The following is a 19,241-nucleotide window of genomic DNA, read 5'->3' on the forward strand; positions in this document are numbered from 1 at the left end:
ACAATATTTGGGAAGCACAGGCTTTTCTATCTGCTGGGTTTCTTTCCATGCACTTCAAGTTTCTAGCTCTTGTACTTCTCCTCATGCTTGTCTCAACTTACTTTTTTTTCTCAGCTGGATGACCTCTATATCCCAGACAGCCACCTAATTCTGCCCTATACTGTCAACCTTATTTTTCCTGGCTTCTTTGTGAGCTAAAATGATGCAAAACCCAAACCACACATAGGTGCAAGCTGAGGTTGAGGCATTGCTTTGATAGTACTATAGGTAAAACTGAATGAACTGTGAAGATATTCAGCAGATGCCTTGATTAAATTCCTTTAAATGAATGTTCATGAATTATTCACTTGACTAAAAGCCCAACGATTCATTTGAACAATATGACATAATGACTTGAATAAACTATTTTATGATATTATTCAAACTACCTCTGGCTATAAGCATTCTGAAACCATCCTCTGGATGAATTCCTAGATGCCCTCTTAGATTATCCTAAATGTTTCTCTGTGAAAAACTTTGTTGTGTTTATTTGTCCTATATTTAGGCGAATGCAATTACTAAAAGGTAATACTACATTATCTTTCTGATAATTGTAGGGTCTTATACATCTACCAGAAGGCTATTGCTGGAGACCAAACCCATCATCTTCCTATGACAAATACAGTTTGTCCTAAAGTACATGCACAAATTAATACTAATTGTGTAGGGAATACAATGAGCCACAATATGGGATCCCTTTATTTAAGGAAGTTTTCATTTCATGAACGAATAAAGCCATTTTCCTTTCTTATATTTTGAAAAATGCATGTTTGTGGCAAACTGTCACTTGTATTCAGATTTAGAACCTAGAAACTAGAGTGATGGTTCCTTGGAAATACTTAAAATAGATAAGATGGATTGACTGATTGCATATTTCTTTGAATTATTGTGAAAGCACCAGATCTATCTAAATCATGCCATGAAAAAAGTGAAGTTAGAAGTTATGTAACTTCAAGTTGCTATAAATTGCTTCTTGTTGAAAGCTATATAAAACATTTTCAAATCTGTCATGTTCCACCTCTTCTGCTTTTAAAAAAAAAATCTAAGTGAAAATGTCCAAGAAAAATATGAATCAGGCTTATGTTATAAAGTAGGAGCAAAAGCTATGCCACCGTGAAGACCTGGTACTCCTTTGCAATTAAATATAAAAAATAGGTCCATTTTTATGTTCAGAATGTATTTATTACAGTAAGACACATTTTATTAGGTCAGCAACAAAACCACCTCAGACATACTTTGTTCCTCACGGACATGCTATCTTCACTGTTACTTTAATCCAAGTTAGTATCTTGAATACAGATTACATTTACCTTTTTTCTGCTCCTGATACTCCCATGTGCCCTCAGAGCAAGGTATCTGACAAAACAGCCAGAAAAACACATCTTCTACTTCTCCTCCCACAGAAGCATGCAAGATGACTGCACAGCCACAGCTTCCCAGAGAATATGCTCTACAACGTTTGATGTGACCTCTGATCTTCGCAAAAAACCCAGTCTCAAATCTTGCACTAGTCTGACCTACCACAGCGCAGGAGGAATGGAGCATAAACAGTAAGAAAGCATGAAGGAGCCAGAAACTGCTTTATCCGTAGTGATAGGAACTGAAGAAATTAGCATAGTAGATGGCAGAAGATGAGACAGAGGTTAAAGTTGTGGGGTAGCACCTGAAGCCTGTTCTGGCTAGTCCTGAGATTAACCACCAGAGCCAGTAGGAACTGTAAAACCTGTGACAGTGAGATGAATGTCAGGTTCTTCTTTTTTTTGTATCCTGAAATATGTATTTAAATTTAGAAAGGAATTCCTTTTCCCTTTTTTGGCTATTTTTTCTTTATATATATATTTATACACACACACATACATTTTACAACCACTATTCTGATTTTTTTACTGGCAGTGAAATTTTAAAAACCTTTTAAAGCCTTTTAACAGTTTCACTGGGACCAGAGAGTGAAACTACTACCACCAAACGAAGCTTTGAAAAAGAGCAGCCAGAGAAAGCACTCATCATTTTCAGGACAGAATATCCCTCTGCGAAAAAAACTTCTTGCTTACTAACACAGGTACTTTTCTCATTAAAACGCAGAGGCTAGCAAAGCAAAATAGCAAAGGGCTCATGGCAGAATTGCATCTGATATGTTGAAAGTGTGTATCACCCAGCACTGAGTTCCACTCTATGATTATATCCTATTTTGTACTCTGAAAAACAACAGCCTCCTACAGCAACAAAGACAATTATAAGACAGCTACAATTTATCCCAGAAAAGCTCTTTGCTTCTTAGAAAAATACTAGAACAGAAAAACAACCCCTTGCTAGTGAAATTAGCTCCTCTGATGATCTGTTCTTTAAATCAGGAAAGAAGGGATTTTTTTTTTTTGTTCAGCACAATTTATTTTTAGACTGGCAAAGAGACAATGGTAAACAGAACTGAAGCTCTGTGGGCACCTTCTGAGGTTAAATTACCTTTCATGCCATTTGCACAGAAGACTGTTCTCAAGCAGATGGAGCAGATGGTCGGGACACCATTGTCCGTTTACTTGTATCCACAAAGATAAACGATGGCTCTTTGAAATCCTGAACAATATGACCCTTGTGCTGCTTTAGGCTGCCAAGGAAAAAAAAAAAACAAACACCCAAATAAATATAAAGTTAGCTGAAGAGAAGAAAAGAGCTTTGATTGATGAAATTTCATTTTAAACTACTGAAATCTCCCCTTTAAATAAATATATATCTCTGTAATTTGGAATTACTTTACTAAAAGAAACTAATATGTTCCAGAATACTTAGCAAAGTAGGAGACACAGGTAAAATCAAGTTGCACACAGTAACTCTGACTGAAATAAGAATTTGCCATCTCTGCACAACTGCTTCTACTGCATACAGCATTTGCTGGAGCATGATGCCAAATAACAACCAGTTCTGCTTACTGGGCCACAGAGATGGTCAGAGATTTCCAGGACCAAACCAGAGAAGACAACTGTCAGGGCACAGCAATCCACCCAGCCAGGCATAGGTAGAGATGGTCATGAAAGTGGGACAACATGCTGGATGGGGTTTTTAGTTGTTTTAAGAACTCAGACTTCTCTGAGAGCAGCCCTGGTCACATACCCCCAGTATGAGCATTTTGCCAACTAGCAACTTAGTAAAAGGGTGCTTTTAATGAAACTAGTATGTGCTGGTTTTGGCTGGGATAGATTATTTTTCTTCATAGTAGCTAGTATGGGGCTATGTTTTGGATTTGTGCTGAAAACAGTGTGGATAATTCAGGGATGTTTTCATTGCTGCTGAGCAGTCCTTACACAGAGTCAAGGCCTTTTCTGCTTCTCACCCCACCCCACCAGTGAGGAGGCTGGGGGTGCACAAGAAGTTGGGAGGGGACACAGCCAAGACAGCTGACCCCAACTGACCAAAGGGATATCCCAGACCATATGGCATCATGTTTGGCATATAAAGCTGGGGGAAGAAGGAGGAAGGGGGGACACGGAGTGATGGGGTTTGTCTTCCCATGTAGCTGTTACACATGATGGAGCCCTGCTTTCCTGGAGGTGGCTGAACACCTGCCTGCCCATGGGAAGTGGTGAATGAATTCCTCGTCTTGCTTTGCTTGCATGCATGACTTTTGCTCCACCTGTTAAACTGCCTTTATCTCAGCCCATGAGTTTTCTCACTTCTACTCTTCTGATTCTCTCCCCCATCCCACTGGGAGGGAGTGAGCAAGCAGCTGGGTGGGGCTTAGTTGCTGGTGGGGTTAAACCATCACATAATAAGAAAGATAAATTTAAAGGACTGGAGACAACATGCACAGCAGTGAAGAAAGCCCGTAACTTTCAGGTAAATCTTTGGAATTTATAAGTGAAGTGAGCAGACAGTGGTCTTTGGACTTGCAACTAATTACATAACCCACCACTCTGAAAAGGTCCTGAAAGAAAAGGAAAAGCAAGGTTGCTGAATATGGAAAGAATCGCTTGGAATCAGTGAAGAGGCCCAGTTGCTGAGTTCAATACACACAGCAGAATAAGACAGATTTGGGTTTAGAAAATAACAGTGAAATTAGATAACTATGACTCACCAGCCACTCAATGTCCTAAAGCCAGTAGGTACTGCAAAGCATTTAATTAACTAAAGTTGCGTATAAAGATGGATAATTGTTTCTGCAATAACTGCTTGTTTAAAGAATGACACAACAAATAAAATTCATATCCTCTACCTAATACCACACACTCCACACAACGGCAGATAAATAGTGGATACACTTCTACCTCTCTCATTTCAATGATCAATTGACTTTTTAAAATCTCTTTTTGCTGCGCTGTTGACATATTCAACATGCCTTAGAACAAATGTATAATTTAGTCATTTAAGATTCTTGTCAGATTTTTAGAAATGGTTAACACTCATTGGAGTAATGAAAGAAAGGAAAAGACAGGTTGAAATAAACATCAAGCAGTGGCATCCAGCAACTAAAAGTAATATGCTTTGATAATGGAAGAGTAATTATAGCTCATATAAGAGGAAATAAGTGTGAAATAATGTAAACATAAATGAGAATTTAATAAAAAAAATGTTAAAAAATTAGGAAAACAGAACAATTTATGTTCTCAATGGGAATACAAGAGGAATCCCAGATGGAAAGAATTTTCCTAATTCTGCTCTCTGCCTCAGAAAAAGGGAAAAACGAAACTATCCCTGTTCTAAATATGAGTGTCTCATGCTAACTATCATGCTAATGTTATTTCCATAAAAAAAGATTCAAGGCCTTTCTTTCCCCAAGGGAGCACTCTCTCTGCTTCACTTCCCCTACTCTTTCTACAAAATGAAATGAAGGGCTACTGTCCCTCAGCTATTTGTCTCCACTTAACATCCACAGCTACATTTGCCTATTTGCAAATACAATATAATGAAAGTAATGAATATACTCATGAACATGCTTAATGTGAACCTGCTCTCTGAGACAGTAAGAAGTGGGACAATATGATCCCCCATATCTCAAACTAACACTATGTCTTCCAGTATCAGTGGATTTCACTTAGAAGTGTCTCCATTATTACAAACTGGACGCTATTTTCTTCCTCATAAACAAACTGATAAATTGTAAAAAATGCACAATATCTTTCTATGAAAAGAAGTGATAAAGTGATCTGTGAGGAACATGATAAAAAAGTCCCTGACCTCAAAAAGAAAACATTTTCACTGAAAACACCAGAGCACATATTTTGGTTGTCCAGTAAAACAAAGGACTACTGAATAATACTAAGACAGATGCATTGTGATCAGATATCCTGTTTCAATGATACCAGTTCTAAAGAACTTGACATTTTATAGGAAATATGGCAAACCATAGTTATCTGTAAACGTGCTATTTAAAATATGTTCTAAATAACTTCCATACTGTATGAATTGGACCATCCATAAACGTTTTAGCTTTCTGTCTACCTCTCTCCAGACATGAAATTGCCCAAAAGCATATAAAAAAATGAATTTGAAACAGCTGTGAATAAAACTTCAGCAAATCAAATGAAATTTCACTTTATTTTGTCACTCTTACCAGGAGCTCAGAAGCACTGTGAAGGGTAGATGAGGTAAGAGCAATACACACACACACACACACACACAAGCAAGTGCACATACGTATAGATGGACAAACTAATTACCAGGGAAGTTAGGATGAAAACCCAGACGCAGAAATGTTGGCAGTTAAAACAACTGTTTATTCTTCCTTGGCAAAGCAGTAACAATTCCCTCCACATAAATTATTTCCTAGATCCTCCTGTAAGATAGGCCACCATTAGTGTGCAATAATGAGTTGTCAGCTGAGGATTGGACTGTTTAAAGCTGCTGCAAAAGCTGAGACAGAAATTTAGGCCATCTTTCACTTTGTACAACTGGGCATATGTCTTCTGATGACCAAAGATAGTTTCATTTCTGCAGGTTTAGAAGTATAAAAGGCCCCAGTGGGAAGGTCAGGAAGGTGTTCCCTCCATTATGCAGTAAATTAAATTGATCATTATTTATGGAGAGGGAATATGCTGCACACTCTCAGGAATAAGACTCAATAAAAACAAGGAAATGAAGAACTATTTTAGTTTTAACAGTGTGGTTGTACAGCAGCTGATTCCAGAAGGAATTTCTCAGTACTTAATTCCTTTCAGACTGCACATCATTTGTGAGTCCACATAAATATAGCAGAACAACACAGTGAGATTACTGAAATCTCATCTATCTTCCAAGGAGCTGAAGATACAGCACGTATTATTCCATAATCATAGAAAGGAGGTAACACAAAATGGAAAAGCTGTCCTCAGTCTCAGTATTATGAATGACCAGCCTGGAACACATTTTAAACAGTTATTCTGAATGATGCCTGTTAGAGCTAAAAGAGTTTAGCAGAAAAATGCTGATTAGGAAACCAGGTGACAATTTGGTGCTGAAATTAGTAAAGCTTGCCTTTTAAATCTTGCAGAAAATGATTTATGAAGTTTGTAGTTAAGACATATCTACAGATTCAACTTCAGTTTAAAAATGTGCACTGGGAAGAAAAGACTACTTGAAACTGCATAGTCCAGAACTGTAGTTATTTCTTATTTCCTAAGTCTTTGTTTCACTAAGTGTAGCTCTACCAAGATGTCAATCTCCACTGTCACACCAGAGAAAGAATAGATATCCTTATTAATAATCTTGCAAGTCAATGGGATGAGGTTGAGCTCCATAACAACATGGACTGATCACAGAGCATTCCATTAAGACCAAACAGAAACCATGCCATGGTTGTTAATAACATATTGGCTCCTGACTTTCTGAAACTAGTAGACCGAGAATTTACAGACTGTTCGACACAAGATTTTACAGTGATAAATGAAATGGAAGCTTTCAAGTATAATATATATTACTGAGGACAGAAATACTTGTGCCTTTAAATAAAAATGAATACCATGACACATTTGGAGCAATTTTTCCCTTGAACATGCATGTCTTTCAGATATTTGGCAGCAATCATGCCCATTTATGCAAGGTTAGAATTTCATTACCAAAGTTCCAGCAAATAAAGAAGCAGAACCCCATACAAATTCTGAGCAAGTCCTTAACAACTTTAGTGAATGAAATTTTGTGATGTTGTGTAAGAAAATATAAAACACATAATTACCTATTATTTCTTATTTTGTGCAGACACATACACCCTTGCAGAATGGGTGCTAAAAGCACTACCAAATCAAAATGACTATGTTTCACAACAATTTTACAGGTATAATGAAATACCTAAGATATTAGTAAATGGTGGAACCACATGTCTTTCAAGAACTATCAGAAATATAGGCTGGTATAATCTGCGATGTCATAAACTATGATAAATACTAATGAGTTTTGCAGTGTCTTTTCTAAATGTCCACCTGTGAAATCTTTAATTGCACTTCCAAGACATCTAAGTTTCTAAGAATTGGTTTCAGAATTTCTGTTATTTCTGCTTGCTCCTATTCTATTGTAACTTTCACAGACACCCCTTCCATTCTGTGAAGTGAAGACTTCATTAAACTTACAGACCCACTGATGAAAGGGCTCCACAGAACACAAGCCCTATTTGGCTCAGTTAATGTTGTGGGCATGTGAAAATCTCCACAGAGATAAATGATGATTACCTGGACTCCCAGCACTTCAGTGGAGGTACTGTTAGCCTGAAGGTCACTAAAGCCTTAGCACTTACACATTACTTCGTCTGCAGCCAGAAGGCCGTATCAAAATATAATTTATTTTGGGAAAGGCAAAGCAACTCCCTTCTACAAGGAACATTTACAGAGCAACTGACAATGTCTACCTCTTTCACCAGGGAGGTGGCCAAACCCTGGAGTGAGCTACTCAGAGAGATCGTGGAACCTCCACATCTGGAAATACTCAGAACTCAATGGGACAAGGGAGCTACCTGATCTAGCTTTGAAATTGTCCTTGAGGTACAGAAGCCCCTTTTAACCTAAATGATCATTTGAATCTATGCAAAACTACTTTGCCCTCAGCTGAACCACAGCAATATCTAGAAGACAAGGTAGAAATTTGATTTGCTCTATTTCAGGCACTTTCCAAAAAAGAAGTGAAGCCGAGCCAGGGCGTTCCAAATCCTCCAAATTGCTCTGCAATGGCTGTAGGAGAATAGCACCTCAGCTTTATGTTTCATAAAGACAATAGCTGCTCCAGTTTAATTCTCAGCTCATGCTTGAGAAGTGATTCCAAAGAAGGATTGCTAGCAGCCAGAAATCACCAGTATAGTTACCTGCCACATTTGGGTTTTCCTTTAAGGTGTCCCATCTCGTTAATGATGAGGCTGACTTGGCTTTGCGTACAAGATTTAGCAAAGAAATGACCTGTAGTGATGCTGAAGTGGAAAGCAAACTAAACTGGTTGTCTTCCTATTTTACAACCAACTGCAACTACCATACTGGGTAGATTCCATCCAAAGAAAACACTGAACCACACAAACAGGAACCATTTCATTAGCATCCACAGAGTGAACCTTTCCCCAGGTGTAATTTAAGGAGCCCTTAAAATATGCAATTCTATCTACTACTTTGAGTCCTCAATTGCTTCCTACCGTAATTCTAGTTTCCCTCTACATGAAATCCTGCAGTTAAATCTACTTTCAGGATGACTGCCCTGATTAATAACTCTATAATGTCTGTACTCTCTGTTGGATAAAGCATTTCTTTGTTCAAAAGTAATCCTTTTCCTCTGAAAGCTGGCAATTTCAATGCTGAGGGAATGAATCACCACTGCTTGGTGCTGCCATTCACACTGCTGGGATGTGTAGTCATGTGAAGTCATTCTGAGCCATAATTTCTTATCCTCCTCAGTCAGCTGTGTATTATGGCAGTGGAAGGGCTATACTGATGCAAGTAATTCACAGGCCATCCAATGTGTCTGTCAAAAAGACCAGAGCAACTTCACAGATACTGGATGAATTCTAAGTACCTCAATTTTTAAATTTTGAATGTTAACTAGAGAAAGGAAAATATTTGCTGGAACAAACAAGACAAGCAAAAAGGCAGAACACAGTAATACAGGATGCAGCTCCTGGAAGGAAATGGAAGGGAAAGCATGCTTTGTTCTGTGTTAAATTCCACTACAGTTTGCTGGAAGACTTGGCAAAAGTGGTCAGTATTTTGATTTTCGTTCCACATACTGGAATTAAAAAGAAAGTTAAGGTCTCTTGAGTTTTCACACATCAGTAGCAGATGTACTCTTTACAGTGGAGAGCAAATGTTCAGTGGCCTGACTTGGGACTCATGTATCACAAAGGATCATTTAGTTCACTGCAGAGATCCGAGCATGAGACAGTGATACCTCCAGGTATCAACACTACTGATGGGCAATTAACTATTATTGGTGTCAATGTTTTTTGAAAGGTCATTTCATCTGGATGCAGAAGAGGATCATTTTAGAGAAAATATTTCCACAGAACAGAATAACATATACCCACCTGCTTCTATCAGGAAAAAAAGTACCTTGCAATAAGGATTTTAAAATTACTAAAACACATTTTACAATGATTCTATGCAACAACATATTAATAAATTCATGCTGGTGACTGAGGAGCAGAATTGTATAGAAAAATCCACTGAGGAAGAAAGGCTGAAACATACATTATTTCATCATCTTAGTGGGGCCCATTTCACCTGAATTTAAATGACTTGAGCAAGATTATGCAGTGAGTCAGCTCAGAGCCCAGAATAGTCCCAGGGAATCATGGCTCATTGTCTCTGTCTTTAACCATTAATTTGCACTCCCACACTAAGAAAAAATGGATGTTACTATTTTACTAAGGCCCCCCCCCCCCAATATATTTAAATCATACCAATACAGTGAGCCATATTAGAGAAAAAACATAAACTGAGATATAAGGCTGACATCCAGTCTGAAACGGGTCACTATGCAGATGTGTAGAAAAGGGGCAATACTTGTGTAAAACTGGTAGATCTACAAACTTTATCATTCAGTCCTCTAGGTTTGATCGCTTTGAGTTCTGTTATAACCAAAATATATCATTCACATTTTTGAAACAAACAAACAAAAAAATTGCAGAAGTCTCCAACCACAAAGATGTTCTTTAGGTAATGTTATATATATATTTGTTACTGTAAAGGTTCATTCTATCATAAATATACATTTTAAACTTTCTGTTGTGATCTTCTTTAAAATCTCATGAGAGTATACTACTGCTTATGAAGTGTTTGATTAGACAGAGCACTGGATAGCTGTCTCCTAATACCACATCTGTCACTTCAGTATAAGGACAGTAGCGGAGGGAAGGCCTGAAAAGTTCCATTTATATGGGACTTTACAGTACAATTTAAAGAAACTTTCTAATTTAAAAAAAACCACTGCATGTTCCTATAACATTTAACTAAAGTTAACATCTAGCAAGGAAATGGATCAACTCTTAATCACTAACAGAACTCTTTCTTAAATACAGCTTTAAAAATTAAGTATGCATTCTGGAGCTTCTTTTCTTTTCTTTTCTTTTCTTTTCTTTTCTTTTCTTTTCTTTTCTTTTCTTTTCTTTTCTTTTCTTTTCTTTTCTTTTCTTTTCTTTTCTTTTCTTTTCTTTTCTTTTCTTTTCTTTTCTTTTCTTTTCTTTTCTTTTTTCTCACATTAATTTTTTATTTTTCACTCATTCTCGGATGGTCCCCTTTCTGCCCTGCAAATGTGAATGATCTATTTTGGAGTCTGTCAGGACAGTAACAAGACTGCAAGCATTGCAATCTCAGTTTAGTGTGGACTGTGTCTACTCTGTTCTAAAACCAGTATCAGCGGGTTTCAGACCTCTTCTGATGCTGCATATTCCCAAACATATTTTTCACCTCAAACTCACATACTTGAATGCATTTTAAACTATCAGTATCTCCTAAGATTGGACAAGACACTGGATACCCACAGCTTCCCTAAAAGAGACACAGATCAAGAACATCTTTACATCTGCATCAGTTCTTCCCCACCTAACCACTCCAGTTAACTGAGATGAAGCAGTTCTATTTTCTCTTTCCAGTGCTGCACAGAATTCACTGTGTACTCTCAGTCACTCCTCCCAATAGACAGTAGGGTGCAGCCAATATGCTTTCATTCCCACTCCTTCCAGTTGCTCACAGTAGATAATAGCAGGTAAATAGTCATCATTCTCTTCCCCACAGCGAGAGTCAGGGGCTGATTACTGCTGAGTTAAGGAAGAGGAATGACTCTCCACAGTCAGCCAAGAGGTAGGTGAGATGCTCCTCTACAGCAAATTTTACCACCTGAAAATATTGTTCTCAATGGCTTTTTACAGGGCAGACATCTTCAAAAATTTTAAGCTAATGTCTGAGTATCTTCTAAAATGTCACATGCAGACAGAGCTATAGAATATATATGAATATGTTTCCTTGTCACCTTCCAAAACTCTTTAGTAGACACATCTTTCAGGCCTGTGGATCACAGGACTGAAAACTGATCAATTAAAGCTGTTTCAAAATGTGAAATAAGGAACAAAACAGAAGAGGGAGCCGAGAATGCAACAGGGAGCTGTGATGATACAGAACATGCAGGATTTGCATATTATCAGCTTGCAGGCTCAAGGTGAAATTTTACTGAAAGATGTAAATAGACAAGAATTACAAGTGATGTCAGCAAATTATGGCCATCTGACATAATTAAGACAGATTTCTAAGCTATATATCTCTCTTCTGACTGTAAGAGAAGGGTGTCACACGTGGTGTCATATACTGTTGCAGAACCTTCCCAACAACTTTGCTTGGTAAAAAGAAGTAGTTTAATTGCTTCACATATTGTTTTCTAGGAAGTCATCTTTATTGCAGTGTTGGCAGACACCTTAGAGTGAACTAAAAGATTATTTTGATATACTCTGTGTCAATAGATATAATAAAACGCTGCTTTTTGAAAGGTGATAAAGGCAAGGCACGTAATGGATGGGTTAAGAAGTACTGGCACAGAAAATATGTTTGCCTAAGGTAAAACATCAAATCACCAGCAAAGTTGGGAATACATTTGAGATTCTAAGAACTTTCTTCGGAATGATCTCTGAAATATTTTTTCTCTGTAGTATCAGACCTTTTTTTTTTTTTTTAAAGATAAAAAGTACTATACTGTTTTCTGTGTAAACACCAATGCAGCAATCTGTAAAACCATAGTCTTCAGAAGACCATAAAGTATTTTTGTATGCCACTTAAAGCTCTACATACCACTGGAAATTCATAAAAGGTAGCTAAAGAGCCATTATCCCCTTCTATAACTCAAAAATTTGGTGCTGTCTTATGAAAATACCAGCCAGAAAGTTTAAAATAAACCAAAGGAACAACATTTACACAGATTGTGCACGTAAATCGAAGAACTCATTCTCTTAAGATATTAAGGAAGTCAAAAATATAAATAATTAAAAACGAGACTGAGAAAAAGTTCATGGAGAGTAAGCTCCCTGATCATTATTAAATACCAAAGCAGGCTCCTTAACCCCTGATGGTTATTCTTGGTGTGCCTTGTTTCTTAGACTCTTTCTGTAAGCATTCACTGCTGGTCATAATAAGAGAAATATGAACTCGACTTCTGGTCCCACCCAGTATAGTAGCTTTTATGTTCAGCAAAGCATTGAAGAGGCCGGTACCTGCAATGTAGAAGCTTCTGAATTGGCAACACCTGTCCTCCTGAAAAGTCAAAGTCATGAAGCAGTTTTCCTTAGTTTATTCTTCCAGGTCTTTCAAGGTAATTAACTACTGGCAAATGTTCAAAAAATATAATCTTAACTGCTCATTGTTTTGCAAACTAAAACCAGCAATCTACTCTGCAGTTCCTCTGGTTGCCTGAGTAAAGCCCCCTAGGTTCCTGCAAATGGATTTTAGCTGAGTACTAAGGCAAAGGAAAGAGGGAAGAAGGGAGAAGAGAAGTCAAAGGTCTTTTTCTCTCATGAGCTACAGTTAGATTCTCCAATGGCTGCCTTAACATTGACCATGCATTGCTGAAAATTTTTTATTAGTCAAGTCAAATTCTCACACTCCCTTCACTTTTTTTCTCCACAGAAATCGACCTTATGGGGTGGCACTTCTCAACAATAACATTCAGAGTCTGCAGGCAAAGCCACCTGAAAGGCATTATCAGCCAAAAGACAATCTGAAAGGCATTGAAGTTATCAGTAACAGTATAATACCAGCAAGTAGTGATATTCCTGTCCAAATACTCAGAACTACTTGGCTTTGGATCCCCTTGACATTTGCTAGAGCATTTTCTTTGGTGTTGAAACAAGAGCGTAAAATGGGATGGGAGTTTTGAATTTCAAAACTTTATTACGAGGGTAGTTTGGGGCTAAATTAACCTCATGCATCTTACGGGAGAGTAAAGCACTGCTGGGAAAAGCCTCACAATCTGAGGCACTAGCGTTTGCTTTGGTTCTGAGAAACAAATAAAACCTGGCAAATTGTTCCTTCAGAGAAGTATGATTGAAGAAAGAAGCATTAGTCGCCTTTTTGACATTTACTGCTGTATCTTTGCTACATACTGAGCATGAAATCCTCAGCCATTTCTTTATCTTCTAACAGTTATCAGAAAACAGATATGTAAAGATAGTGTGGTGTCCCTAAAGAAGTGGTATGACCTGCACAAGAAAGCAGCATGAAATTTCCATCTCTTTCACAAAATCTACTTTCTTTCCCAGGGAAAAATATGGTAGAAATTGATTTTCACAGTATGAAAATATGTTTATTTGGGTATCATTTAATAATTGAATTAGCATGTTCAACATCAACAAATGTTCAAAATTTTAATGTATGTTATACATAAATGCCTCCTCCATGTAACTCTCTACTTTCCTAGGCACTTTTAAAGTCTTTTAAATATGATTTTGATAATGTAATCAGCTGCTTGAATAAACATAACCTCATTGAAGTAGTATTCTAAAGAGCATTATTTCTATTATTATAAATTCCCTGGTGCATAGCTGTAAACAGAGAGATGAATGATAGTAAATGACCCAGATAAGTGTGTCCCAATAGCTGTTGCTCTTTAGTCTTGACGTTCTGACACGGTTCCAGCTGTGCAATACCTTGTCCCAGCATTAAGGGAGAGACAATCTCAGGCTCAACTCTATTCTCAGTAAACTACTAATATTTCTTTACAAAGACACACACTCACATAAAATTAGAGGATTAAAATGTATTTCTAATATAAGATCAAAAGAAACATTGAACCCTTCTACAGCTTCCCAGCTCCCACTATAAAAATAAGTAATAAGTGAAGAATTATAGTACTAAATTAAATGCTATTCATATTTTACCAGTAGTTCAGTGGTTTTGCATTTATTTTGAGCTTTGTCATTTAGAAAGTGCAAGTCTCATCAAACCTCATTTCTATGGAATCCTATTTTCAGTGCCTTTTAGTAAACAGAAGAAAGGAAGATAAATGACAGAAAGCAGCTCTGACAATGTATTCAGAGTTGTAATCTGTATTCTTCATAATTTAATGCACAATGATAATTCACCAAAAATATGCTGAGCTACAAAAGAAATCCCAAAGTAATCAGAGAATATGTAAAATATGGTGGGAAACTATGACCACTGCAGAATCCCAGTGTAACTAGTAACTCAGAGCAATGTGTATGTTATAAAATATATGCTATATCATACACACAGAGCACCCATGTTTTTTACCTGAGAAATCAGTCTTACAATGCTGGGTGATGCAAGCATTCAAGCATTACCTTGCAAACACAGCTGAGCAGCTTAACAGAAACCCACACCATTAACTTACATAACTAGAGAGTGAATTTAGGTATTCTCCTATGTAGCCCCAGTCCAGCTCCCTGGACACCCAGCCTCATGAGCTGGGAGATGGGGAAGGGAAGCAGAGTGAGGACAGCACAGTTGAAGAGGAGGTGGTCAGAGACCTGCTGCGCCACTTGGATGCACACAAGTCTGTGGGACTGGATGGGTTACACCCAAGGGTGCTGAAAGAGTTGGCAGATGTGCTCACCAAGCCGCTGTCCATGATTTACCTGAAGTCATGGCTAACTGGGGAGGTCCCATTGGACTGGAGGGTGGCAAATGTGACATCCATCTACAAGAAAAGCAGAAAGGACGATCCAGGAAACCATAGACCTGTCAGACTGACCACAGTACCAGGGAAGGTCATTGAGCAGGTCATCTCGGGTGCCATTAAGAGTCATATAATGGACAACCAGGGGATCAGCATGGGTTTATGAAAGGCAGGTTCCGCCTGACAAACCTGACAAATCCTTCTATGACAGGTAACCCGCTTATTGGATGAGGGAAAGGCTGTGGATGTTGTCTACCTTGACTTTAGCAAGGCCTTTGACACTGTTTCCCACAGCATTCTCCTGGAAAAAATGGCTGCTCGTGGCTTGGATGGGCACATGCTCTGCTGGGTGAAAAAGTGTCTGGATGGCCGGGCCCAGAGAGTTGTGGTGAACTCTGGTTGGCAGCCGGTCACGAGTGGGTTCCCCCGGGGCTCGGTTTTGGGGCCACTCCTGTTTAACATCTTTATTGATGATCTGGACAAGGGGATTGAGTGCACCCTCAGTCAGTTTGCAGACGACACCAAGCTGGGTGGGAGTGTTGATCTGCTCGAGGGTAGGGAGGCTCTGCAGAGAGACCTGGACAGGCTGGAGCCATGGGCTGAGGCCAACTGGAGGAGTTTCAATAAGGGCAAATGCCGGGGGCTGCCCTTGGGCCACAACAACCCCCAGCAGCGCTACACGCTTGGGGAGGAGTGGCTGCAGAGCTGCCAGTCAGAGAGGGACATGGGGGTGTTGATTGACAGCCGGCTGAACAGGAGCCAGCAGTGTGCCCAGGTGGCCAAGAAGGCCAATGGCATCCTGGCTTGTGTCAGCAATAGCATGGCCAGCAGGGACAGGGAAGGGATCTGACCCCTGGACTCGGCACTGGTGAGGCCGCACCTCGATTCCTGTGTTCAGTGTTGGGCCCCTCACTACTAAAAGGACATTGAATGACTCGAGCGTGTCCAGAGAAGGGCAACGAAGCTGGTGCAGGTCTGGAGCACAGGTCGTACGAGGAGCGGCTGAGGGAACTGGGGGTGTTTAGTCTGGAGAAGAGGAGGCTGAGGGGAGACCTCATCGCCCTCTACAGCTACCTGAGAGGAGGTTGCAGAGAGCTGGGGATGAGTCTCTTTAACCAAGTAACAAGCGATAGGACAAGAGAGAATGGGCTCAAGTTGCACCAGGGAAGGTTTAGACTAGATATTAGGAAACATTTGTTTACAGAATGGGTTGTTAGGCGTTGGAATGGGCTGCCCAGGGAGGTGGTGGAGTCCCCATCCCTGGAGGTGTTTAAGAGTCAGGTCGACATAGCACTGAGGGATCTGGTGTAGTTGGGAACTGCCAATGTTAGCTTAATGGTTGGACTGGATGATCTTCAAGGTCTTCAACGATTCTGTGATTCTGTGAAATACTCCTAGAATTTAAAGTAAAACCGATCTCCACTGTTAAGTGGCAGAAAAATTTACAAAAGTTTTAAAAACAAATAAACCAGATATGATGGAGCAACATACCTAGTAAAATGTAGCCTAGCCTTTGCTGTTTCTTCCAGATTCTGCTTGAACACTATGGTGAGAGTGAGTAATCGATTGTGATGGGGAAAAGAAACTGGAAAACTTTTCATCAGTCTTATTAATCATCACAGCAAAAAGCCAGAAATAAGGCTTTCTGCCAAGAGCATTACATTTTAAAATTCTTCTAGAAGAAAGTTATCCTAAGAAAAAGTCTACCATTTTGTCCTTGCACCCTTATTCTTTTATATTACTTTAGAAAATCACTGCTAGAGCAGTGTGTTTTAAAAACAGGCCCAAGAGACAGGAGGGATGTATTTTCATACAATCTCCAAGTACTGTAGCACTGTATAACAATTTAAACACAGCTTAACTATAGTCTCACTGTAAAAATTAAAAAATATCTAAAATACAGCTATATAATTTAAACTAAACCGAGACATATTTTTTGTGACATATTTGTTTGTTTGTTTAAGATCTACTGGTACTGTTGTCAGTAAGTGACAGATATACACAACTGTAAAATGTTCAAAAGTCTTCTTTCAGATGGACACCTTGCACACCTTTAGGCGTGCTTAAATGATTATGAGCAATGGGTGTTTCTGGAAGGCTAGAGGAAGAGAAGTCCTTATTCTGTAAGATAATACTCTTCAGGTGAAGAGTGTCATCCTCACTGAAGAGTCTGATTAAAAGATGAAGCAGCTGTAATGACCATACTGTATTCAGAAATGCACTATACTAAACTTTTGTAGTCACTGAGATAACGAAAATCTAATTTGATGTCCTTCTACAAACAAGAGCTATAATTTAAGGATCTTTTTCAAACCTAAAGAAGTGCAGTGTTGACTTATTCCTGACACGTTTGACTTGAAAAAAGAAAAAAAAAAAAGAAACTTCTACTTTATTTTTGTCTAGCTTTTCAGACATTGTATTTAATTTTCCTACATAGTAACTTTGAAACAAAGATGACTCAGTTTTGAATTTGGACACGGGAAGATGGCACCTTCCCTATGCAGAACACCTGGGAACCCTCCTACCAGAGAGTATATGCCCTGCATGGTGCTCCAGAGGAAAGCTAAAAACTTGCAAGAGCTATAGGAAGGAAGTAAAAGAATTATCTGAGATCTGGAAAACTTATTTCCTAGTGAAAAATTTAGGAAGCTCAAACTATTTGAATTGTCCCTAAAAACCCCAATCTAGAGAGAAAAAAAACCAAAAAACCCTCAATCCCCAGTGAACCTATGCCTGGATCAACTGTAACTGCCCACTTAAAGCTTTCTAAATTCACTTCCCACTCATTTTGCACAAGACAGTGTCATGTGGCCCATAAAAAAATGACAATGTGGCCTCATTTTGTTGCATTATAATTCAGAACTATTAAAGAAGTGCAACTGTGAGATCAAATTGTAAACTAAATGACAGAGATCACGTAGTGTTAATAAACTATTACCTTTGGTTTCAAAACATACCTAAGCTGCTCAGAAACTCTTTAACAAAAAGGCTTCTATCTGTATGGTTGGCACCTTTCTCACATAAGCAGCATGGTCATATCATAGACACTTATCAAAGTCAGTAAAGACAGTGTCAGTTTTATTCATTTTTTTTCTCTGAATAATGGTTTCTCCTTTGAAAGAGTGACCTGTGTGCATAACTGGGTGATTAAAATATTCACTTGATAAAACCAGAGAGCAAACAAGAGAATGAGAAAAGGGTTGAATTTCATCAAAGAAATTTGTCATCGATTCACTGGGTCCAGAATTTCACACAGCTTATGTTTGAGCTGATTCATTTTTTAATAATGAAAACAGTGTAAGCAGTAAGATCTTTCAGTCCTCATTTTTCTTCACTTTAATGAAAATTAGTGATAATGCAACATTTTGAGGCTATTGCCTATCGTTCTGAGGGAAAATTACTTATATACATTTGCTGACTGCTTTGCTAACAGTGCTTTTACTTCCTCACCAAGCCAAGGCCAAACCCGATCTAATCCACTTTCCTGACACTACTGAATTGATCCTTATTGAACTTATACCTTAGCTAGGTTTATGTGACCAAACATCGATACTTCAGTTCCCTCTCTCAAAGACACACACACTCCCACAGAATATTTCTGCCTAACAGTGTTCACTGAGATTATGATAACTTTCCTCAGAGTTTCTTGTGTTTGTGCTTTATTTTTACCTCTGCAAACAGGTCTTGGCTCACAGAAGCTATCAAAGGCAGCAGCATCTAAGAATGTCTGTATCTTATTCACAGAGAGGAAAAATATAGCTAATTCCTTTTGACATTAATGGGACTTGTATATACATGTCCTTCAAGTCAATAGAAAAAAGGACCTTAAAGTTGTCACAAGGAGAACAGAGTAAATCAGACACTGGAAAGACAGAGAAAAAGCTATTTCTTTCCTGCATATACCCAAATTGCTTCAACAACACATTTTTGTCTGTGGTTTTATGTGCCAGCCTTGATCCCGAGATATCCTAATATTTAAATGTTTAATGAATACCTGTTGGAACTAAAAAGAAATATGCTTAAAAGCTGACCTAAAAGAATGCTTAATGAGATCTAGATAACATGTCAAAGTTATTTGTTGTGATCTTTACTGTTTTAAACCCTTGGCATCACTGGTAAGTTCCACTTAAATGAAGTATCCCAGGCTCCTCAGA

At 38.4% G+C, this 19,241-nt stretch overlaps 1 protein-coding gene across 2 annotated transcripts in view; it reads right to left on the reverse strand.

Moving 5' to 3' along the window:
• Positions 1–19,241, reverse strand: part of DLGAP1 (DLG associated protein 1) — a 422,469-nt gene that overhangs the window by 332,035 nt on the left and 71,193 nt on the right. For both annotated transcript variants that reach the window (XM_074899140.1, XM_074899141.1), the window contains exon 2: positions 2,500–2,641. The gene's annotated coding sequence lies outside the window, so the exon portion shown is untranslated. The remainder of the gene's footprint in view (positions 1–2,499; positions 2,642–19,241) is intronic.

This window comes from Athene noctua, chromosome 2 (genome assembly GCF_965140245.1).
Source record: "Athene noctua chromosome 2, bAthNoc1.hap1.1, whole genome shotgun sequence".
NCBI classification, from domain to species: Eukaryota; Metazoa; Chordata; class Aves; order Strigiformes; family Strigidae; genus Athene; species Athene noctua.